The 17,125-nt window shown below is 37.6% G+C and overlaps 1 pseudogene; it reads left to right on the forward strand.

Annotated features, from left to right (window-relative positions):
* The first annotated feature begins 1,406 nt into the window (after nucleotides 1-1,406).
* On the forward strand, nucleotides 1,407-2,594 carry LOC116812638 (phosphoserine aminotransferase-like; annotated as a pseudogene).
* Nucleotides 2,595-17,125: the final 14,531 nt, after the last annotated feature.

Below are 17,125 nucleotides of genomic sequence, written 5' to 3' on the forward strand. Positions count from 1 at the left end.
AAAAAAAAAAAAAAAAAAAGAGAGAGAGAGAGAAGGAGAGAAAAAGAAAGAAGAAGAAACAAAGAAAGAAGAGAGAGAAAGAGAGAAAGAAGGAAGGAAGGAAGGAAAAGAAAGAAAAGAAGGCACAATTTAATCACTTTTTCCTCTAAAAAGTAGGTCTGTTTTGTAAAATTACCAACCTCAAACTAATATAAGGAATGATAATGTATTTTGTTTATATATAAGCTCTGTGTGTTTCTACATACTTTCTAGAGGAATAGATTTTACTTTCACACGTCTCAACATTTATATTAAAAATGATTATTTTGCCTCTCAGTGAATGAATAATTGTTACGTTCTGTCACTATGCTTCAGATTTTTCATCCTGAACTGAAATACTCTCCTTTCTTAAGCTACTAAAGACACTTCATAGAAAAACAAACAAACAAACAAAAAACCCTGATTTACAAATGGTTTTCATTCTTGATTTGTCTTCAAAACTTTTCCTCTTTAGGAGGATATTTGACATTTTAATAACAGTTTGCCATCTCCCATGTACCATGAGTATGAAATATTTTGTAACCTTAGGGATGGGCCAGATGAATATGCCTTAAGGAAAGCTTTTGGTTGATGGCATCAGTGTCAGTGCCCTGTATATTCACTAGCCATTGTCCCCCAGTTGGGAGAGATGGCAGTCCTGCTGTTTCTTAAAGTCACACCCCCTCCCCCCACACACAACCTAGTCAATGTCTTTTTATATGGCAATTAAAAAACATCAAGGTGTTTAAATTATTATGCTTTTCATTTTGATTCTTAATTTATATTTCATTGCCCATACTTATTTTTCCCTAGCATTATTTCATTCCTAAGTAAATCTTACAGGAAAGAATCTGATCATTCTATGAGTTTTACCTTAGGCAATCAAACAGCTGCTTTATAAGCTGTTTCTTCCAAGTCTTTTGAATATTGTCAGACATCAAATTCATTGTTTGTCATTTCCTGTTTACAACAAAACTAAAATATGGTTATAAAGCCTTGAGACAAACTTCCTTAAGTATAAAATGAATAGAAAGAAAAAATGAAAATTCAGAAATTAGGCTGGATAAAAGTTTTATATACCAAAAACAGCACACTATACGGTTGAAGGATACAGACCTGAGATCAAGGCTAGACAGTTTCAAATACTGGACATGTGCCTGAGCTCTCTGATCTTGGGCAAATTACAGAGCATCTCTGAGACCCAGTTTTTTCATCTGGGGAATGGAATGGAGATGATGATAGCACCCACCATTGAGTTGTTAAAATAAATCATTTATGTAATATTTATAAATTGTTGAATATCATTTGATCATATACATAAGTATGTGTTTTATGCACACTTTTAAGTTTTTTTTTTTTTTTTTAATTTCATAAGAGGCGGACTCGCACCGCAGACGCCAGGAACGCTCGCAGTTCACATGCTCAGTCCTCCTTGGCTGACTCACCACCCACGCTGCCGCAGCATGGACGCCCCGGGGTAGGTGGTCAACTTTGGGCCTGGTCCAGCCAAGCTGCCACACTCGGGGTTGTTAGAGATACAAAAGGACTTATTAGACTACAAAGGAATTGGCATTAGTATTCTTGAAATGAGTCACAGGTCGTCAAATTTTATCAAGATTATTAACAATGCAGAGAATCTTGTGCGGGAATTGCTAGCTGTTCCAGACAACTAAGAGGTGATTTTTGTGCGAGGAGGTGGGTCGAGCCAGTTCAGTGCTGTCCCATTAAAGCTGATTGGCTTGAAAGCAGGAAGGAGTGTGGACTATGTGGTGACAGGAGCTTGGTCAGCTAAGGCTGTAGAAGAAGCAAAGAAATTTGGGACTATAAATATTGTTCACTCTAAACTTGGGAGTTATACCTAAATTCCAGATCCAAGCACCTGGAGCCTCAACCCGGATGCCTCCTACGTGTATTATTGCGCAAATGGGACGGTGCATGGCATGGAGTTTGACTTTATACCCGATGTCAAAGGAGCAGTGCTGGTTTGTGACATGTTCTCAAACTTCCTGTCCAAGCCAGTGGATATTTCCAAGTTTGATGTGATTTTTTCTGGTGCCCAGAAGAATGTTGGCTCTGCTGGGGTCACTGTGGTGATTGTCCGTGATGACCAACTGGGGTTTGCTCTCCGAGAGTCAACCTCAGTCCTGGAATGCAAGGTGCAGGCTGGAAACAGCTCCTCGTACAACACGCCTCCATGTTTCAGCATCTACATCATGGGCTTGGTCCTGGAATGGATTAAAAACAATGGAGGTGCTGCTGCCATGGAGAAGCTTAGCTCCATCAAATCCCAAATGATTTATGAGATTACTGATAATTCTCAAGGATTCTACATATGTCCAGTGGAGCCCCAAAATAGAAGCAAGATTAATATTCCATTCTGCATTGGCAATGTCAAAGGAGATGATGCCTTAGTAAAAAGATTTCCCGATAAACCTTTTGAACTCAATATGTTGTCCTTGAAAGGGCACAGGTCTGTGGGAGGCATCCAGGCCTCTCTGTACAATTCGGTCACAATTGAAGATGTTCAGAAGCTGGCCGCCTTCATGAAAAATTTTTTGGAGATGCGTCAGCTATGAACACATCCTAACCAGGATATACTCTGTTATTAAACAACATACAAAGTTTAAAGTAACTTGGAGATGGCTACAAAAAATTAACAAACACAGTATTTTTCTCAAATGAACATGTTATTATAGATTCTTCTTTTTTGAAAGAACAACAGCAAAACATCTACAGCTCTGCAAAGCTGGTGTGAACTAATGTTCACCTTAATTCTGATCTGAACTGGAAGCGTTTTCAAAAATCTTCTCATTGCTTTTCTAACAAATTCCAGCTTATTTTGCCTTTGCTGCTACTTTTTCTAGTTAGATTTAAAACTTGCCTGTGGATATAATAATGCAAGTTGCAATTAAGTATTTCGGGAGTCATGGGAACACACAGCATAGAGGGTAGATGGGGCCCTCTAGGTGCTGAAACTAGATATCTGTGGGGTCTCCTGGGTTCAGCGGCTTTTGATTCAAGGTCAACATTGACCATTGGAGTAGTGGTTTAAGAGTACCAGGCAAAGGGCAAACTGTAGATCGATGTTTATACTGTTATTACAAGAGAAGTGACATACTTTATCTATGTTTATATTAGCAAGGTCTGTTGTTAATACCATATGCTTTATATTTCTATGCATTTATATTTCTAATAATACGGTTATCACTGATACATGTAGAGACTTTTAGAATTTATTAAATCCTTGACCTTGTGCATCACAGCATTCCATTAGCAATAGTTGGACCCCCTCCCTAGTCTTCCCCTTCCTCTTTTTAAGCTGTTTTATGAAAAAGATCTACAAGTTCTTGATTCATTTTTACTGTTATTTCCATAGGTAGAAGAGAAAGTTGATTGGTTGGTTGTTTTTTAATTACGCCATTAAACTAAACACTTCTGTTAAATTACCTTATCCTTTCTTTTCTTGACTGTTTTCTTTGTAATGTTTAACGATGAGAGTGATACTTTGCTGAAAAGTCTTTCCCGTATTGTTTATCTATTGTCAGTATTTTATGTTGAATATGTGAAGAACATTAAAGTCCTAAAACATCTAAAAAAATGTTCAGAACCCTTTCAGATAGACAGAAATGTTGCAAGGATAGTACAAACTGTTCCCGTGTACCCCACATCTAGTTTCCAGTATTACTGACATCTTTTATTACAAGGGTTCATTTGTCTCAGCTATTCAGATTGTGTTGGTTTTTACCTAATATGCTTTTTCTATTCCAGGATCTCATTCATGACACCATATTTCATTTATTTACCTTGTCTTCTTTGATGATACAAGGAAGTATCATCAAATACTTCTTTGATGATCTGTGAAGTGGCTTTTCCTCATCCCATCCTTTTCATACCATACCCTATAGAAGAAAGCTATTATGCTTACTCTTAAGGGATGGGGGGTTATGCTCTTCCTCTTTGAAACTAAAACATTTACATTAATTATTTGGAATTCTTCTGTACAGGAAACTTATCTTCTTTCTCACATACATTATTTATTCAATCATTTATTTATATCAGTATATATACATGAATTTTATTTTATACTTTGGTTATAGTACTTTTTTTTTTTGGTGATTAACTTGTTCCATTTTTTGGCCATCTTTTAGTTGACTACTGTGGCCCCTACCTTCATCATTTTCTTTCTTTTTTCATTTTTAAAGTACTTTCTTTTTTTCTGGCATGAAAAGATGCTCAAGGCATCTTGTCCAAATGTGGGCATACTGGGGTAATATGTTAGTGCCATTTTAGTTGGACTTGAATATTCTCTAGGCTGGAGTATTCAATCTCTTCTAAGGAAAAGCACAGCAAGATAAAAAGTCAAGAGCTTTGGAATCATTCAGGATAGAAATCAAATACTGGCCTGACCATTTCTTATGTGACCTTGAGCAAGTTATCTCTTCTTTTAATCCCAAAAATACTATATGCCCTTCCTCACTTTGGAATATGAATAGAAGTAGCTGTGGTGAGATTTCAAGTTCAATTCGTGAGTTTCTTTACCTAAAATTTTCTTTAAAGAATAAGCTGAAAGATATTTGCGAATTTTAAAATGATTGAAAAGTCAATGAATGCTAAACTTAATTTTAGGGAAGTATGAACCACCAATTCTAATTGAATAATTTAAAATTTTTGACTAAATCCAAAGAAATGACTGATCCTAACTATATGTTGGTGGCATTTTTGTAAACACATAAACAAAAATAAATTATTGGCAGACAAAGTCTACAATAGAGAAAGAATGAGTGCATGACATTGAGGATGATGTGACAATTCAGAAAAATTGGAATTTCTGGGTCCTACTCCAAGTTTAATCATAAATTGTTGTTTGACCTTGGCTATGTCATTTCTAGTCTCTCTTTTAATTTGCTCAGGTGTAAAACAAAGTTAACATATCATCCATTCACATCTCTTTGAATGGGAATTTATGTGTATTTATGAGCTAACAATTAAATGTCATATGAATTACTAAGATGAAGTAATATTCAGAAATGACAGCATTGTTTGTTCTTATTATATGCCAGATAAAAATAAGATTTTCTTGTACCTCAGTTCTCTTTGATGCAAATACTACTTTAATTTACCTGGCATGTTGCTTCTCAAACTTTCTTTCTTCCACAAAGCCTTTATTAACTAGATTTTCTTTTTATGATATTTTTTCATCCTAGAATTGAAACACACCCAATTATTATTTCTCTTTATTCTTTTAATATAATCCAATTCTTAATTTATGGATATTTCAATGTAATAATACAATATTTCACCTCCACATGCAATTGACAAAGTTCGTATAAAGGAATCAACATTCAACCAATATTCCATGAGTTCAAGAGACATTGATTGAGATCCTTCTAAATAGCTCATTGGCACTGCTCTGAGCAGTGAGCTGACTGTGGTGAATGAACAGGAGGAAATACCTGCATTAAGGATGCTAAAGGGAGTTAGAGAGGATAAACAAATAAAAACCACTATCAGAACGTATGTGGTGAGGAATGCTGAACTCAGGAAGGAAGAAGCAGGTGAGGAGACCCGTTCTATTAGGTGTAGGTGGAGGCTGACTTTTCACAGAGGCCTGGAGAGATGAGTGAGGGTGCCCTGAAGATTCTTGGGGGCACCACCTTCCCCAGGAGGTCTGTGCAGGGCCAAGGCCCTGAGGCAAGACCGTGCTGCACAGGTATGAGGACAATCACAGAGGTCATGAGGACTGAGATGACAAAGAAAAGCTTTTTAAGTCAATTGTAGCAATTTCCATTTCTCCCCCATCTCTAAAATGTTTGACCATTCCCTTATGCTGATTTAGTCAGTGTATTTTCTGTTATTTAGTGACACTTATTTCCTGCTCAACAGAATACCTGGCAAAGTAAGCTTCATTCACATGGAATTCTGGAAAAAGAAGTAAAGTAATCAAGAAGGGTTTCAAGATTCAGAAGGCAGAAAAAAAATGCCAAATACTGAATTTAAAAGCTCGTTACTGATCATTAGAAAGCACTGAATGATTTAATATCATAATGTAGATGGAAGACCTAGCACAGTCATTTGAAGGATAAATGCAAGAAACAGAGAGACGAATAGGAGAGAGACAAAGTGATAGCTTAAAAGCAAGTTAAGATTTAGGAAAATCCTATATGTATATATTTAGAAAACAAATAAAACTTTTTTTTTTGAGATGGAGTCTCACACTGTCACCCAGGCTGGAGTGCAGTGGCGCAATCTCAGCTCACTGCAAGTTCCGCCTCACAGGTTCACTGCATTCTCCTGCCTCAGCCTCCCGAGCAGCTGGGACTACAGGGGCCCACCACCATGCCCAGCTAGTTTTTTGTATTTTTAGTAGAGATGGGGTTTCACCATGTTAGCCAGGATGGTCTCAATCTCCTGATCTCTTGATCTGCCCACCTCGGCCTCCCAAAACTTTTATTACAACATATATTTGTGTGTATATATATAATATATATACACATGTATATATATATATATTATATATATACACAAAGTATTGTAAAGACAGTTTAATAAATTTTGCAAAGTTATACTGAAGTTAAAATAATATACAAATGAATCTTTAAATTTGACGTTTTATTTGAGAAGAAAGAATTGCATTTTGAGGTGTGCATAAAGACTAAGTATATTTTGTATGTCTAAAGAACAAAAAGGTTGGAGGTGTTCTTAAAAAGATGAAGTTTACATGCGGCCCTGAGAGAAAGTTCATTAGGACTAAGTGAGCTCTGGGGAGTTGGCAAGCTCCATTGCTGGGTGACTAGTGGTCAAAATCAGTCCTAGAGTTGTAGCATACTATCCTAGCAGCCATAGATAAAACTGGTCTCAGCTTACAACAAGTAATTTTAGCCACTGGAATTTTAGACAATTACATTTCTAAAGCAATGTTATGTACCCTGAGCACTTTTCACTCCTGGCCCCTGGATTCTGATTTAGTTGGTTATAAAAAGAATGACCCAATTCGGATAATCAACTTTCACAGCACACCAGATTAAGAGAAAACACCAGCCCTCCTGTGCCTCCTCCCAGACATTATCTACCCCAAAATAACAGTCTCCTGAAGAATCACAGATATGCTTTTTCCACATGTGGAATTCATATGAATGGAAAGACAAGGTATATACTCTCTTGTTCAACATTATGTTTAGGATATTTATGCTATTGTTTTGTATAATTACAGTTATTGCTGTCTGAATGTTCCATTGGTGAATGGAGCGCGTTGCACTTACCTGTTCCACTGCTGATCAGCATTTGGCCTGTTTTCTGTGGGAGTTTGGATAATACTGAAATAAACATCCTTGTAAATGTGTGTTAGGCATACACCTAGGAGTGGATTTCCTATAATGTAAGATTGGTACACGTGAACCTTTAGTAGATACTGCCAAAATGTTTTCCACTATGGTTGTATAAATTTACCCTCCCACTTACTGTGTTGAGAGCTCCAGTTACTCCACAAAGTTATAGACACCAAGCTTTGTCTTATTCATTTCAGCCTTCCAGGTGGGTATGGAGTGTCATAGCCTGTGTATTTGTTTTAATAGAAGGGGAAGAGTTGTTTTTATTATTTGTGTTTGTTTTAAAATATTTTTATATTTTTAACTGGTTTCTTGAATAAATTTTAGACAGAAATAAGTGGCAAAAATAGTACAATGCATTTTTCTATATCCTCACTCAGTGTCTCCAAATTTTCACTTTCCATGCAACCACAGCAAAATCACTATAATCAGGAAATCCACACCAATGGGATACTACTAAGTAGTCTAAAAATCACATCCACATTTCTGATTGTTCACTGACGTCCTTTTCCCGGGCCAGAATCCAATTCAGAAACAACATTGCACATTGATGTGCTAGCTCCACAGCCTCCCCCAACTTGATCCCGTTCCTCAGTCTTTCCTTACACTTTTGAAGAGAACTGGCCAGTTATCTTATAGATTGAGCTTCAGTCTGGGCTTTAATAATGTTTCCTCATGATAAAATTCAGGTAATTAATTTTGGGGCAAGAAAACCACAAAGTAGCATTGCCTCCTTCTCAGTACACACGTCTCAGTACACACACATGGGTCAGTGACACTGCTTATGGGTCATATCCTTTTGACTTACCTGGTTAAGGTGTCGTCCAACAGTTTTCTCCATTGTAAAGTTATTATTTTCCCTTTGTAATTAGTACTTTGAAACTATGAAAATTTTCTGTTTCTAATCATTCTTTTGGCCACTAATTTTATAATTCATTCATCAATGAACATATATTGTTTCACAGTCTGATACAGTTAGATGTGGGCCTATTTTCTTTTTTTTTCCATCTCTTTTTTTTTTTCTGAGACAGGGTCTCTCTCTGTTGCCCAGGCTGGAGTGCAGTGGCGCCATCTTGGCTCACTGCAACCTCCACCTCCCAGGTTCAAGCAATTTTCTTGCCTCAGCCTCCCGAGTAGCTGGGATTACAGGCATCTACCAACATGCCCAACTGATTTTTTTATTTTTAGTAGAGACAGGGTTTCACCATATTAGCCAGGCTGGTCTTGAACTCCTGACCTCAGGTGATCCACCCGCCTCAGCCTCCCAAAGTGCTGGGATTACAGGTATGAGCCACCACGTCTGGCCCAGATGTGGGCCTATTTTCTGAAGTTCTCTCTTTGAAATTATTCTTTAAGGTCTGGTGCAACCCCAGGAGGGATCTTCTTAGCTATCCATTTTCCTAGGTCTCTGCTGATTTTGTATCTGGCGTATAGTATAGCTTGTCTTCTCAGAGCTTCCAGCCTCCTTTTAATTGTTTAACACCACGGTCTCCACTGTTTGTAAGTGTAACCTATTTCCTATATCCTCGCATTCTATTCCAAATGAAGTCAGTTTACTTGAGGAGAGCAATGGAGTTCCTTTCCATTTTGACCCACTCTCCTCATGCACACAGTTCTGCATCACAGCTCCACAGCAGGGCGCAGGGAGAGTGGCCCACTTTCTCAGTGACATACTTGCTTTGTGAGCTGGTCGCTGTGTGAGCGAGGCTGTCTCTTTTCTTCTGGCTTTCTTCTCTTGGCAGGGACTCTGCTCTGTAAATGAGCTAGGGCAAGGGCCAGCGGGGCCCCATTATTCTTGGTCTGCCATCCCTGTTATTGACCTTGGTCCTAGCAGTGGGGGTGTGGAGGAGCTATCCCGCCTCCCAGCTGCTCTTGCTTCAAAGTCTCTTTATCCCAGCTAGTAGGATGAGAAATTTTGGCAGCCTGCTCCTTCTTGTGAGCTACTACAGCCCTCAGCAGGAAACTGGTGGGAAACCTGTGTTTTCTGTGGCTGCTCGCATCCTGGGGTGATACTTCTCTAACGCTGGTCTGGGTGTGGGCATAGGTAGAGCAGATCCTGGCTTTGAAACACTTCATGGATACACTTCACTGACACTGATACGCTTTGTTGACATTGATCCTGACATTGATGACAGCAATGATTGCAATGTTGTTATTTCACAGTTTAGTTTTAAGCATGTTTAAATTTAATTACATATTTTATATTTAGTTTTAAATATTGTAAAACCCTATGGAACCGTATTATTTAGAGCCAATATTTATTACTATTTCACACATGTATTATTTCCATTGTTTTATTCCTGAATTTCCATGTTTCATCAATGATAATTCTTTTTTCTGCTTGTATGTTAATGGTTAATTCTGTTTTTCTTTCTTTGTAATCATCTTTATTTTGAAGGATACAATACCTTCAGGAAATCTTCCAGTTTTCACTATGTTCGTTGAAGTTCAGTATGGGTAGTGATGATGATTTTCTTTGTGATCCAGTTTCATAGGCTACTCCTATGAAATAGGAGTAGGAAATAAATCCTACCTCACTTTCTTCCTTTAATTCCAGTACCAACAACCTGTGGTCAATCAACCACATAGTTTCCTAAAATCTTAAATAATAATATTTTCTTTTCTCATCATAAATATTTCCAAATATCACAGGCTTTTATTTCTATTAAAACATCTCTTTTGGCCGAGTGCAGTGGCTCTTGCCTGTAATCACAGCACTTTGGAAGGTTGAGGTGGGCTGATCTCTTGAGGCCAGGAGTTCAAGACCAGCCTGGGCAGCAAAGTGAGCCCCTGTCTCTACAAAAAGTAGGAAAATTAGCGAGGCATGGTGGTGTGCACCTGTAATCCCAGCCACTTGAGAGGCTGTGGCAGGGGAATTGATTGAGCCCAAGATAAGAAGGTTGCAGTGAGCATAGATCTCGCCATTACACTCCAGCAGCCTGGGTGACAGAGTGAGACGCTGTCAAAAAAAAAAAAAGAATAATAAAGAAAGAAATAAAAGAAAGAAGGAAGGAAGGAAGGAAGGAAGGAAGGAAGGAAGGAAGGAAGGAAGGAAGGAAGGAAGGGAGACCTCTTCCTTCAAAACCTAGCCCCCTCGCTAATTAACTGCTACAGTTATATTCATCCTACCTCCCATTATGCAGTTCAGTAGGTCAGATATGGAAGAACATTAGTAAAAAGCCCTTTTTTCCAAAATACTTAAAGGTAATTTATCAGAAAGACGTTACTCATTGTGCCATGGGATATTACTTTCCACTAGTTTTGGAGGGTGATTACCCTTTTCTATATCTCCTGTATTTTCCCCCTCTCTTTTGAATGTAACAACTTGTTCAAGTCCTTCCAATATTTAAAGGAGTATTTTTATTTTACTCAAATTTTTCTTTTCTTCGTAGTCAATTGTTAGGCAAGTGTTATCTAAAATAACCCACCTGAACTTGTGTTTCCCAACATTCCCTAATCCTGTCCTAATGAACACACCATGATTCACACTTTAGTTCAGACACAGACTCCTGAAGGAAACATATGCTCAGTTGCTTAATCCTTTTTAACTTTTGGTTCTATTTGTTGTCATAGCATCCTTTGGTTACTCCGAACACACCAATTATTATTTTATTGTTTTTATAGCTTTTCTTCCACTGTGAGTTTTTTGACGACAGCAATGAGTTTTCTGTATTCCCAGCGCCTCTAAGTGTGTATGTGTATTTAATATAAAGTAGATACACAATGCATATTTTACATTTAAGCAAATAATTAATTTGGTGTATAGGATATGCACAGTGAGGTGAACACACGTGTAAGTGGATTGAAGCATGTTGGCTAACTACAGAATTTAAATGTGATATATTTGAATGTAGAAACTTGTTCTTGAACACATGTATTTCTGGTATACACAAGCAACTGCTCTTTTATATGGTCCATCTATGGAGAAGTCTCATATTGATCTCTCCCAAATTTCCCACTTTATGATTTTTTCCCTATATTATACATTTGTCTGGGATGGTATGAAAGAGTTTACATTTTCTAACTTGATAGTTATCTAGTAAAAGCTGTTTATATGTGTATACCATGTTGGCCAAACAAGATCTGCATGGATGTGTTCCTATTGCTATTGCTCTTCTTCTAGTTTTGTAAGTTGTTGCTCCTTGGTTCAATTAGCTCTTAAAATACTATTTTTATATTTAAAATAATTGCTAATCACTCAGTATTTTGGGGGTTATTTGGCCACATATATTGTCGTCTGGTTTCTCCAGAAGCAGATGCCAACACGGAGTTGAGAATTCTACCAGGTCTTAAAGCCTGAGAAAGGCAGAGGAGAAAGGAGAACTGAAGGAAGAAGTCAATCTGCAATGCAAGGTCAACAAGAGCCTCAGCCAACATGGTAGGACAGTATGGAGTGAGTATTGTCCATCAGAATGACCTGCATTGGATGGAAATGGACAGCTCTTATACCCTGCCTTGCTTGGTTACCTGGATTAGGCTGAGGAAAGGAGGACCTATGCCAGGGGATAGCAGCTCTTTGCAGCTCAGGCTGACCCACAAGAAGCAGATAGCTGGAGCTGTCTACAGAAGGTGCTGCCTTAGCTAAAGAGTGCATCCCTTATTTTATTTATTTATATATTTTTAGAAATGGGCTTTCACTGTGCTGCCCATGCTGATCTCAAACTCCTGATCTCAAGCAATCTTCCCATCTCAGCCTCCTGAATATCTGGGATTATAGGCATGAGTTGTCATGCCTGGCTCAGCATGTTCTTTATTGAGAGGAAGTGAAGTAGTGTATCTATTTGTGTCTAAAATATGTATGCATGTATGCATGTGCACACGCATATACAGAGCCAAACAATTCTATGGAGCTAGAGGAAAAAGTGAGGTGATCATTGTGCTGGTGAGTGAAGTGGGCACAAAGAACATCTTTCAGCTGTTCTTGAGCACCCAGGCCACCTTGCAACTCTCTCTTAATTTTATTCCATTATTGGTTCTATCAGCAGCTTTAGGAGTTTTATATAAATTACTGTGGCTTTTAATTTTTACATTAACTGATAAAATGTAATCCAAATCTCATCGTTTTGCTGCAGGCAATTGATGACACTGAGCAACTAGAACCAGCTTTGTGTTGAGGAATGTAAGTTAAGGATCAATATTGTTGATGCGCTGGCAAGGAAAGCACATGCCCTGTTTGCAGGATTAAAGTCACCGTTTCAGGAGAGAGTTTCTCATTATTCCTCAATTAACATGATTTTTTCAAGATTTCCTTTGTGTTTTATGGAGAGAAGAGATTGTCTGAAAGTAATTGTGATTTTTTTAGGTTTTGATTGTTAACTCTTTTATTATTTTCCTTAACTCTCTTATGTTTAGCCATTGAAGAGATATGTGAAAATTAACTCCTCCTTTAGAGACGATGTGGCTTTCATAAACACCCACAAGCATACCAGTATTAAATGCATCATGCCTAAAGTTGATGATGCTTAAGTATCTCTAGAAAAAGATATATTCTGGGAACAGTATATTATTGTAATCTCTCAGGGAAAGGTAGCAAAAATCATTTTGCTTCCTAGTTGCTCAGTTAATTTAACAGATTCAGCAACTAACTTTTACGATATTTTATCAGTACGTCAACCACGATACAATGAAAGGTTAAATTCTCATATTCAGGCTTGGTGAGAAGAGAAATCTCAATCTTATTTATTTTTAAGGCATAATTAATAGAAACAGAATAACCACTATCTAAAGGAAAAAATTGATAACCAGGAACTGTATTATGAGCTAAACTTTCATAATTCCATACAATTCCATATACTGATGTACATCTCGAATCCATGTTCAGGTTCTTTACAGTATGCTATGGTAAGGCTCAGCATAAAGTGTCCTTAACAGAAGGGTAATCCTGTTGTTTTCTCATAAAAATGCAGCCAATGATGGCTAATTAGAGGAGGCGTATTTCCTGGAGTAGTGGAAATAATAAAAACAACACTGCACTTGGATAACAGTTCCATATTCCTCTGGGAAACTAAATTCTACAAGAAACAATAACAAAATATCTTTAAGAAGATCATATAGCAGCTGTTGCGTTGATTTCTTTTCAACTGAAATATTCATAATATGTTATGCAAATGATCACAAAAAGCTTCCTGGCCAAAATAGAGTATTAAATCATAATATGCTTCATCTTCAGTTAGATTTACAACAACTACACAAAAGAAATTTCACATATGAATAGAAGTATTTAATATCTCAGAGTGGTCATTAAACTGAAAGCTAGGTAGTGCAAGGTAAATGTTTAATGAATCCAATTTCTTTGAGACATCCTCCCGTCTTTCTGTGTCCTGACAATTTTTTTGCATGTATTAGCCTCAATGATTTTTGATAGCTACTTCTCTTAAACCCCATCTCACATCTAATGAATTACCAAGTCATAATAATTTGATTTTTAAAATGTATGTCAAATTTTATCCCTGCCTCACTGTTTCAGTTGCTCATTGTTTATTGCATGTCATTTTAGCCTGTGTCACAGCAATAGCATATGAGGTTTCCTAGTCTCCACCTCATCCTCCACATCATTGTGAGGCAACATGTTCTGAGTTGCAAATTATTTAATGGCACTTTTATTGCCTCTGTAATTCTATTTCCAGGCTGTCATGGGCTGCACTGTGTCCTTACAATATTCATCTATTGAAGTAGTAACCCCAAGAACCTCAGACTGTGACTATATTTGGAGAGTGCTTTACAGAGATGAAATCATATGGGTGCACTCTGATTCAAGATGACTGGTGTACAATCATCCACACACGAAGGAGAGGGGCCTCAGGAGAAACCAATCTTGCTGACACCTTGATCTTGGACTTCCAGCCTCCAGAACTGTGAAAAGTTAAATTTCTGTTGTTAAGCCACCCAGTCTGTGGTAACTTTGTTACGGCAGTCCTAGCAAATAAATCCACAGCTGAACTCCAAACTCCTGTGCATGGCTTACGAGCCTCTTTATGGTCGGGTGTCTCAGCCTTGTCACTACTATGCATCACATTTTTCTGTTTTTTCCCCCCTCTTTTTTCATTTCTGTACTCTCAAAATGTGAATTATTTTAATGCTTTTCCATTTATATTTGGTATTGCCATTTTTTGAGATATTCCTGGGGCAATATTTATTGCTAGGCAAACATTTCTACATTTCCTGGACTCTATTTTATGGAACTTATCAGATTTGCACCTGTGTAACCCTTCCTAGAGGCAGTGACTGTGCACTGCTTATTCTTGAGTCTTTATTTTGTCTACTCATTTTGACATATGGATTTGCTCTGTAAAGATAAGTTAAAAGAAAATTAGCCAGGTGTGGTAGTAGGCGCCTGTAGTCCCAGCTACTTGGGGGACTGAGGCAGCAGAATGGCGTGAACTCGGCAGGCGGAGCTTGCAGTTCACGCCAATGCACTCCAGCCTGGATGACAGAATGAGACTCCATCTCAAACAGTAACTATGAAAAAAAAACAGAAAATGTTCTCTGAACTTCTAAGGGTAGTGAGCTAGGAAGGACCATTAAAAAAAAAAAAAAAAAGAATGGTTAGAGGAAGGTTTTTTCATCATTGATATTGATTAATCATCTCTTGAGGACTACAATGTTGTCCTCAATATTACCTCAGATGTAACTAACTGGAAGGGGTGGAACTAATTGACACTTTAAGCAAGTGATGTACCTGAACTTACTATGAAATAGACATAAACATAGGACGATAAATAGGTAATTTTTTAATTACTTAAAAATTTTAAAGTCTTATATTAGGAAAGAAAAATGAAAAGTGTTGGGGTAGGGATTACATGTGCAAAGTGGGAAAATTGTTTTGAAACATTTCCTTAGAAAAATTTTTAAATTGTTTTATTTGATAGAACAAAAATGAAATTAGTCCTATTTTCTAGACATATACACAAACAAAACAACTTACAGAATAGCATTCTTTAAGTCTACTTGAGTTTATTACTAACATTCATTCAATTACTTACTTTGAGAACTTGAATGTACCAGCACTAGCCCCAATCTTCCTAATACCACAAGAGCAAGTCCATTTATTGTCATTTTAGTTCTTCAAATTTTTACACAGAAATCACTTATTTTCCAAATCATCAAATTCCCTTTGATAGCATTTGTGACATTTTTCCAAGAGAAATGCATTCAATTAAAAAAACTGTTTATTTTAGAAAAGTTTTAGATTGCAAGGAAAGTACACAGAGGCAGTCTCATGGGCCCTACACCCAGTTCTCTCAATTGTTAATATTTTGCCTTAAAGCCTTTATTTTAATTCAGATTTTCTTGGTTTTTATCTACTATTCTTGTGTTCCAGGATCCCATCCAAGACACCACATTACATTTGTTCACCATGTCTTAGGTTCCTCTTGGCTGTGACAGTTTTTCAGATTTTTCTTGCTTTTTATGACCGTGACAGCGCTGAGGAGCGTTGGTCCACTGTTTTGAAGAATGACCCTCCCTTTGGCTTCATGTGTTTTTCTTCTTACGTTTAAACGTGGTTTATGGTTTTCTGGATGAAGACCACATATGTGAAGTGCCATCCTCATCACATTTTATCCAGAACACAGGCTATCAACAAAACTACTTACTGGTGATGGTGACCTTGATCCCTTGGCAGAGGTAGGGCTTGTTAGGTTTGTCCATTGTAAAGCTCCTCTTTTTACCCCTCATTTCTATATCTGTCTTTTTTGGAAGAAAGTCACTATAAACAGGGCTCATTTAAGGAGTGAGAAGTCATGCTCCACCTCTGTGAAGGTATGGAATTGCCAATAATTATTTGGAAATATCCTATACAGAAGATGTATCTCTTCTCCCCCATTTATTTTTTTATTCATATCAGTTATTTATGTGAGTATGAACTCAGAGGAGTTTTTTTCATAATTTGGATTGTATTCCAATAATACATTGTTTATTTGATTGTTCAAATTATGTCAGCTTTGGCCATTGGACACTCTTCCTGTTGGCTCATGTGTTGTTTTCCCGTATTCCCTTTTTTGTTTGTTTGTTTGTTTTTCTTGAAATGGAGTCTCACTCTGTTGCCCAGGATGGAGTGCAGTGGTGCAATCTCAGCTCACTGCAACCACTGCCCTCTGAGTTCAGGTGATTCTCCTGCCTCAGCCTGCCACTGCGCCTGGCTAATTTTTTGTATTTTTAGTAGAGTCGGGGTTTCACCATCTTGGCCAAGCTGATCTTGAACTCCTGACCTCATGATCTACCCGTGTCAGCCTCCCAAAGTGCTGGGATTACAGGCTTTTTCTTTCTTTATTTCTTTTACTTTTTATTTTGTTTAGCATTGCCTTCCTGGAATTATAAGATGCTCTGGGGTTATCTTGTGTATCTCTTGCTCCCAAATCAGCCATATCTCTAATTAGCTCTAGTTCTGTGCATATTTTTAATAATTGAATTGGAAACGAAGATCTGGGCTGTAGATCTGCTTATTTTTGCTAGATGCCATTGTTTCTACGCCCTCTCAGCAACCAGAGCTGGGAAATATATGTAGGACAGTAATCTGAGTATATGTAAATATCTGAAATTATTTCTTTTCTTTTTTTTTTTTTTTTTTTTTTTTTTTTTTTTTTTTGTGACAGAGTCTTGCTCTGTCGCCCAGACTGGAGTGCAGTGGCACAATCTCGGCTCACTGCAAGCTCCACCTCCTGGGTTCACCCCATTCTCCTGCCTCACCCTCCTGAGTAGCTTCGACTACAGGTGCCTGCCACCACGCCCGGCTAATTTTTTTTTGTATTTTTTAGTAGAGACAGGGTTTCACGGTGTTAGCC

Source organism: Hylobates moloch, unplaced genomic scaffold, assembly GCF_009828535.3.
Source record: "Hylobates moloch isolate HMO894 unplaced genomic scaffold, HMol_V3 SCAFFOLD_9, whole genome shotgun sequence".
NCBI classification, from domain to species: Eukaryota; Metazoa; Chordata; class Mammalia; order Primates; family Hylobatidae; genus Hylobates; species Hylobates moloch.